At 41.8% G+C, this 8835-nt stretch overlaps 1 pseudogene; it reads right to left on the bottom strand.

Annotated features, from left to right (window-relative positions):
• Positions 1–5842: 5842 nt before the first annotated feature.
• LOC112674808 (transmembrane protein 258-like) lies at positions 5843–6179 on the bottom strand (annotated as a pseudogene).
• Positions 6180–8835: the final 2656 nt, after the last annotated feature.

The raw sequence follows: 8835 nt of genomic DNA, 5'->3' as shown, positions 1-8835 counted from the left end.
AAGTCCTTTTAAAATTATCATCTACGATCCTGCCTTGAAGAGCAAATAGGCAAAATAAAGAGCTCAGAAGCAGCGGTTTTTGGAAGACGGGATATTTAATTAAAATTGCTGCTACCTGTTAAAACCTTGTGCTTAGAAATGTTATTAGTTTGTAAAATTATGAGGTTCTAAATTTAATTATTATTATTTTCCTTAAGAAATAGATCAGTAGTACATAGTGTCTTCCCTGGCTGAGGCTTTAGTAATATCTGATAGGATTTCAAAACTCCTGAATGAAATTGTGTAAAAATTTGCCCAGCACAGGAGGGAAACTAGAGCCTGACCTGGAAACTAGAGCCAGAAGCTGAAAGATCTGCCAGACTTCTTTGCTTCTACATGTTAATCCTTAGAAGAGCAAGTCCCAGGCTGTGCAGATAAAATACCCAACTCCTGGGTTCAGAACCACCCTTCCTTATCCCAGAGGAACAGGGACTCCCCAAAGGGCAGTCCCTAGGGATGATGGCAATAAGATCATTTCTGTTCCTAATAGCCAGTATGTTAGGAACAATTCATCAATGAATGACCAGTTGTAATTATTTACAGAGAAAACATCCTTCAGTGTTTTCCTGGGACAATAAGAAAACACAGAGGAGGTGGTTTTTGCCCTTGGAAACCCAAAAGGGAGAAAGATGTCCTGGAGAAATTGATTGACGGACCAGCAAAATGGCAGGACAACTGGGCTGAAGAAGAAACAAAAACCAGAGAGAAGCCCAGTGATGAAGATGACGGGAAACTACAACAAGGATAGATAGAATAAGGTAAAATAATAGTAACTTTCATACTGTTTATTTGGCTGTGATGTAATGCTATTCTTCTCCATCCCCTACTTACCCAAATCTTCAGCGCCATATGCATTAATTGCTTTCATGGTTCTTACTTGAAAATTAAAGGAAATGAAAGGGAGCTGCCTACCGCAGGATGGAGGGAAGAGAAGAGACACAAGGTACAAGACGCAGAGCAGAGATGGAATTCCAAGTAAAGTAAACAAGAAAGAAGGGTGATATAAGGCCCTGCACTTCATGCCAAGGAATCTTTGTAGAAATTTGGTGTGCAGATTATGTGAGATGGGGCTTGAGAGAGTGTAAAAAATATATTAAAAAGAAAGGTAATCCCTAAGTTCGGTGGTCTGGGGACCATCCAGGACTCTGTCATGTGGATTACATAATCATTGACACCAGACATGGAGAAACAAAAAGCTCAAAGAATGGTTCTATGTATTCCAGTGGACTCTGAGATTCATCACCCACCTCTTGATCCATCCATCTGCCCGTCTGTCTATCACTGATTGTATCTATCATGTCCATCCCCAACTGTCCTCAATAACTCTTTATTTATATTTCCCTTAAGCTTTTAAAGGTTTTTTCAAAATTTGAGAATTTTTGTTTTCTTTTCCTGGGTAGAACGGTACAGTCTGTGGTCACCAACTTAATGCAACAAAATGCAAAATGCCACGCAAGCAGGAAAACTGGGTGGAGTGAGAAAAAAGTACTTTTTCTTGTTGTTTCCCTCTTTGGTGGCAAGGAGGTGGCTTACTGGAGATTTAGGAGATTGTCTGGGTGAGTTTTTCCATATCTCTGCAGTACCACTGGGACAACTATCAATCCCAGATAGCTCCACAGCTGACCTTGGGCTAGAAGGGAGTCAGCAGGGAGTGCTCTCAGACAAGCATCCCCTGATCTGAGCAGATGCTGGTGGCCCACAAGCCCACCGTCCTTTTTTAGGGCTTCTTCCTGTATGTTGCCCACTGTCCAATTCTGTCCAATGTCCTCCACTAGGAACTTTCCATTATTCCATTGGCCTGCCTGGACATACTCTTATGATTTCTCATGGCCTATGGGCCTGTAGGCAGTGCCTCATGTTGCCTTTATTTTCCATTCTTAAGACTCTCAAGTAACTTTGATTTCTTCTTATATAGAAGAGTCGCAAGACATTAAGATTTATATGTGTCAAAGAACATAAAAAAGGTTCTTAGAAATGAAACATAAGTTTACCAAGAATATAGATGGCTTAAGTTAGTATCCCTTCCCTCCATCTCTGTCATTAATCATACCTCATGTAAACATCCATTATGTTCTTAAGTTGTAAAATATTAAATCAACATATATCTATCTATGTTTGAAATGAGAAATCAGCCTGCCCCTAACTCCCATGCCAAAAGTGAGCTCATCTTTCTCCCAAGGCACCCAGGCAAATTCAAACTCCACAACTTCTGTGAAATATAAAATAATGAAAAGAAAACGTATAGGCTTAAAAAGAAAGAATGATAATAATAATAAAACACTGCTTGCAGGAATAATAAATGGAAGGCAGAAAATGAAATAGGTCTCCAAAGTAATTCCTTAAGACTCTCCCGTCTATCCTCCAAAAATAATACGTATCAAATAAAATCTAAATTCCTCCTGCTTGTCTGTGCTGTACACACATAGCTCATTAGCAGGGGAGATGGAGGTCCTGGAATTGGGACATTAAACAAGTGAGCATTTTCCTGGTCTGTAAAACATTACCACTACAGAGGTACTTCTTGGCCTCTCCCACTGTCCATCATTGTCCTTTCACTGACTCTGGCAATGGTTGCCTTTTGCCTTTGCCTTCCACTAGTTAAAATGCTGTCTTGTCCTCCCAGCTGCAGTCAGGTTCATGATGTCTCTGACAATGTCAAAGACTAGCCCCAGGATCTGATAGTCAGCTGGCTAATCTTTACTCCTTTCCTCAGATGTTTCCTTGAATGGACTTTGAGTCTCCCGTCTAAAACTGAAATCTGCTGTGATACTCTTCTTTTGTTTTCTGTGGCAGGCCCAGTTCTATCCCTGGCACTGCTTTTGCCAGCCTGGATGAGTCAAAGCTGTTCACCAGAACAAAGAATAAATGGCAGGAAAGGGTACTCGAAGGAAGAAATAATGCATTTTTCAGAAAACTTGCCCACTTGAAGAAATTAGCCAAATAGTTTTTCGCTAGTTCTTACTAGGTAAAAGTATATGATCATCCTCAGATCTTAGAACCACTACTCTAAATTTATATATATGTTATTTCAGTGAAAAGCCACTTTATAACGAATCAGCCCTGTGAAAAGTGAAATTAAATGGAGTGAGAGGCAATAGCTTTTAAGATGTAAGACATCAAAACAAGGTCAAAAATTTTTCAAAAGTGGAGCTAGAGAATGAGCTAAAAAGATAAGAGGTGGTAGTAGTAAAAATGAGATCTTAAAATTGAAATTTTGGAGATATTGTCATTACTGGTAATGGCAAAGTCTTAAAATATAATCCATAGGAGTAGGTGGCAGATTAGGGTAGAGGAAAGGATATCATGGAAAGGGAGTGATTGTGAACCAGGAGCTAAAATCTTCTAGGACAGGTGGGAAAGTTGTCCCAGTTGAGAGTCAGAAGATAATGCAGAAAGTCAAAGAGAATATTTAGAGAAGACAGTGAGAAGATATGGGATTTTGTTATGACTGTGCATTCCAGAGCACACAACAAAAGGGTTTTGGAAGTTAGGGGGGATAAGGAGATGGGAAAAAGTCCTCAGCCAAATGGTAAGAGAGTCTAGAGGATGATGATTGAGTAGCGAGATGTTGACCACATAACATAGGGTTAAAGGGCCTAATCAGAGACTATAGATATTGAAGGTAAGGCAGTGAGTGTTGGAGGCGAGGTCTTGCTAGAAGCATGTTCCAAGGCTCTCTTATAACTCCTGCCAGTGGAGATACAGAAGCGAGGAGAGGGACCTTCTTATGTCAAGCATAAGTAACTGGAAGTTTCCTTCCAATCTCCCTCTATCTTCATCTTCCATGTGGGTCCCAGGCCCTATACAGGCATCACAAATAGGTTTCATTTTCCATGGATAGGGAGTGACTGCCTGGAGCACCATGATATGAGCAACTTCAAGACCATGCCCTGATTCAGGAGAAAAGGCAAATAAATGGTCCCCATCTATGCCAGTGTCTGCTTTCCCAAGTTGAAGGTAATTCCCTAAAGCTCAATTCAGTTCCTAATTTTCTATCCCATTCCTCACTTTGTAACCCACCTCCTAGCTACTTATACACCCATAAAAGCTTTTAGGACTTTAGCATATAGCACTTCACTTTGGGACACAACCTCTACCCTTCCTGAAGGTAATCTACTCAGCCTGCTGTCCTGTCTGCTAATGATCCTCAAATCTCCATGTCCAGACAAGTCCTCATTCCTGAGCGCCAGAAACTTGTCTGCAATTGTCTCTGGGGCTCTGAGCACGTCAGGTATGTTCTTCAAAACTCCCCTCCCCTGCAACTCCGAGGTGTTCTCTCCCATCCCAACAGTATACCTCCATTTGCCCATTTGAACAACCCAAGTCATCTTCAACTCTCCTTTTCCTGCAGTCACCAGTTTCTATGCATTTGGCCTCTGCCATTCCTTTTTTTTAAAAAAAGATTTTATTTATTTATTCATGAGATACAGAGAGAGAGACACAGAGAGAGAGAGGCAGAGACACAGGCAGAGGGAGAAGCAGGCTCCATGCAGGGAGCCCGACGTGGGACTTGATCCCAGGTCTCCAGGATCAGGCCCTGGGCTGAAGGCGGCGCTAAACCGCTGAGCCACCAAGGCTGTCCAGGCCTCTGCCATTCCTTAAATCTGCTCCCTCCTTTCCCTCCCCACTGCCTCTACCTGTTCACCATCTGTCTCTTCTCTCAAGTGGACTTGGGAAGTACACTTCAGCTCCCCTTCCCACAGCCATCAGAGTGACCTTTGTAAAACACCAGTCTTCCTAACTTCATGGCTTTACATCACTTACAGGATAAAGATCAAAATTTTTAATCCTTGACACACAACATTGCATAGGTTTGTCCAGGTACCTCTCTCTCTCTTGCTAGACTAGACCCTACTAGGGTAGGAATGTGCACCTCCTTTACTTTGAATTCCCAGTAATCCAATAACAACTTGGAGATACAGAACATATTCAATAAATATTAAGTGAGGTAATGCAAGCAGGTAGAGGAAAAGTATAAAAAGCAACCTCGTTTTAAAGACTCTCTCTCATGCCAGTTGACATGAGATCATTTTCTACTAGCTCTCACTGCCAATTCATTCACCTCTGTTCTTACTATGAATAGCAGAGGTACAGATATGTTTTTATTTGACAATTAATAAAATATATATCAAGGGTGCAAATGGGGTCTTGATATGAATTTTCTAATATTGGATTCTGGCATCACCATTTTCAAGGTGTGTGACTTTGGGTAAGATACTTAAACTCTGTAGCCTTTATAACCTCTATACTAATAGTATCTGATTCAAATGGTTCTTATGGAGATTAAAGTGTGTGGAAGAGGAAATGTTCAGTAAATAAGAGCTGTGATTGATACTCTGAAAGAAGTTGCCCGCATGGTTCATTTGTAGGTAAGTGGAAACATTATTGCTGTTAGACAAGAAACATGCATGTATTTCCTAGAATGGGTGAAATGTGTCTTTACTTTTTTCCATAGAGTTCAGGCCATACAGAGTCAGCTTCTGAAGAAGATTGAAAGTTTTTGTCTCTGGTCTTGCCAACTTTTCTCTGTCCCATTGTTTTCTACCCCTCTGTCCTCTCTCTCCAGGGTCCTACTGCTCCTGGAAGAAAGGGAGCAAATCCTACAGCCCTCTGTAGAAATAGGCTTGGGTCTAGTGGGAATATATGGGCACTCTTTTTGACTTTCAGTATTACCTTACAATTTATTTATCCATATGTCATAGCAATTGGGTCATGCCTTGACCCAATTGAATAAGCTTACTTATTTTATTTTATTTTATTTTATTTTATTTTATTTTAATTTTATGGTCGCACATCTGCCTTTATTGGGAGCAGCAGGTGGGACACTTCCAGCAATAGTAAAAAAATTAATTTACAAAAGCAGGGGTTCAGTGAAGCCACCTGGTTGGGACCCTTGGGAGCTCATATGTAGATGCCAACCCAGAGCAGCAGAAAGAGGACTCCAAAGCCCATGAAGACTGAGGCCACCAAGGAGATGAGGAGCTCTTTGTAGATATCCCGAGTATACTTGGTGGAGGTGACCTCATAAATGAAGAACCAGGCGGTAAAGAACATGCCAGTTGCCAATAGCACTCCGTCAGATGGGGGAAGACGGCAGGGTTCACTGGGCTGGTATATCGGCTCATGGCCTTGAGCTCCATTCCGCCAGGTCATCCACCGCTCTGCCACCGGAATAACATGTTGGCAGGAGCTGCTTACTCATTTTAAACTTGAGTTCCATTATGAACCACAAATTATATTGTATTTTGTACTGGGGTGTTTTTGATCTCTACAAAAAGTGAGTTCATAGTGTTCAACCTAATCACCAAAGAATGATAATTTGTTAACTATAAATATTAAAATGTGTTTGTACAACTATTTTTCTGTTACTGTATTTTTACATTTTTTAACATATTTGGATTCTCAAAAAGATGACTTGGGTTGGAAGTAGATCTCCTTTGCTCTATGAGAAGCCATAGAGTAGAGCCATCTATAAAGCAATACTTTCTTTTACTAACAATAATTATTCTTTATAATATCTCCTCAATGTATTTTTGTGTTAAAAGATCTGCCCCCCCCCCTTTTAAAAGAAAGGTAAGGAGAGAGAGAAAAATAAAAGGCATACTGAGGGGATCACACAGTATATAAAATGACAATAATCATGAGCCACCTATTTCACAAATTACCGGGGACATTACACATGATAATAGAGGCAAAGAACTTTAAAGAGTTAAAAGTACAATCATGAAAGGCAGTCCACTTACAGTGTGCTCCAAAGACCATTTTCAATCTGTGAACTCTTTGTTTCTGGTCCATGGTGAGATAAATATGAAAATTTGAAAGCAAGCATTTAGAAACTGTTATAGAAATTTGACAAAGTAATTTTACGTCTGTTGAATCAAATAATAAAAGATTTGGGCTTGTATTCTGTATGTCTGATTTTTTACTTCATTTCTAGTAATTATTTTCATTGTACTTCACAAAGGCAAAGAAAAACCTGTCCTTCACTACACATAGTTTGAGAAGCATTGATAAAAGGTATTATTATTTCTGATTTTACTTAAGAACCATTAAATTTCTAATTATAAACTAGTTACATGTCATTATTTGAGAAACACTGTTTCATACCAAGTGTAAAGAGTTGCCAGCATACAAACAAGTCCAGAACAAGTTTGTTTTGTGTTGGGTAACTTGGTATTTAAGAGTTAGAAACCATTTATCCCACGAAATAACATAAACCTGAGGTTATGCTCTCAGTGTAGCCCAGAAATCCCAGTTATCTCAAAAAATCGCTAAACTATACTATAGAATTTGATAACAGGTATATACTGTAGCCTTCAATAACCTGTCTTCTCCCTCTTCCTACAATGAAAAAGATAGACTTCTGATTTCCAAATCAGAAAATCTCTCCCTTCCCCATCTGCCTTGAGAAATGGTGATTCCTAGCCCTAGCAGGATCAATGGTGGGGATAGAGTAAGAAGGGGGCTACTTCTGCAGAAACTGTTTCAGAAGCAACACTAAGGAAAAAAGAATGGAGTTATAGTACTCTTCACACGAGTGACTAGGGAATTAGGAGATGGAGCTTGAGGCAACTCACTGGTTATGTTAATAACGTGAAACTAAAGTTTCTCCAAGATTCTCTGAGATTATGTTGGTTTTGCTGACCTTGAAAGCCCTGGTTCTTTACCACAAACACCTCCGCCCTACACTCCGGGGTGTTCTCCCCTTGGTGGCCCAGCACCAAATCGGGTCTAGGCTTCATCCTGAATTGAGATTTGTCCCTGCCAGAGGGACCATGACACAGAAAGATTCTTTCAAAAGACAGCTGTTTATCTCTCTACCATTCAGCATAACCTAATATCCCTTAGGACTGAATCGGAGATACACACAGAAGCAAAGGGATGTGTTTTTGGCAAGCGGGGCAGAGAAGGGGGAGGGGGATGAGAAACTAGAATCTGCTTTTATTTACTGATGTTTGTTGAAAACTGGCAATTGTCATGCCTCCGGGGTGGCAAATAAATACTGTGAACCAGCAGAAGCTTATTTCCGACATACTCATTTGTTGTAACTGTCTCAATCTTAATGACTTAGCTTTCCCCTCTTAAAGCTTTTTTTTTTTTAAAGGTTTCACTCATTTATTCATGAAAGACACAGAGAGAGAGAGAGAGAGAGAGAGAAGGAGAGGCAGAGACACAGGCAGAGGGAGAAGCAGGCTCCATGCAGGGAGCCCGACGTGGGACTCGATCCCGGGTCTCCAGGATCAGGCCCTGGGCCTAAGGCAGGCGCTAAACCGCTCAGTCACCCGGGCTGCCCTTTTTTTCTTTCTTTATTCATGTTATGGCTTGTTATGGCTTGTTATGGCTTGTCATGTTATGGTTGAAGTAAAAGAAAACAACCCCCCCTGCTCTTATTCCCATGAGCTGAGCTGAGATCAAAAATAGGGTCTCCGTCTTGAGGCCTCTGGTCTGGAGGCAGCCTTACGGGGAGCAGAGCGTCTACACCTTGTTCCATACGGTAGCTGGTTCCAACCTGAGTTATTTACAAGAGAGAATCCGGAATCTTTTCCTGTAGCGAAAAAGAGTCTCGGAAACTTTATCTAGAAGTTTCTTCCAGGCCCAGGGAGCGGGACGGTCGGTGGCGACGAGGAGGGGCAGGCTCCGCGGGCTGCTGGCGGCTCCGGGGGGCGCCCGTCGGGGCGAGGAGGGGAAGGGTCCAGGTGCGCGCCCCGCCCGAGCCTCCGCGGGGCGTCCGGGGCCGGCGCCGGGGCGAGCCGCGGTGACAAAGGCCAAGGGCCGGGCCGGGGGCGGGGCCGGGGC

The sequence above is a fragment of the Canis lupus genome, chromosome 14 (genome assembly GCF_003254725.2).
Source record: "Canis lupus dingo isolate Sandy chromosome 14, ASM325472v2, whole genome shotgun sequence".
In the NCBI taxonomy this organism is placed as follows: domain Eukaryota; kingdom Metazoa; phylum Chordata; class Mammalia; order Carnivora; family Canidae; genus Canis; species Canis lupus.
Note: the sequence above shows the minus strand (reverse complement) of the source record. Positions and strands in the feature narration are given on the sequence as shown.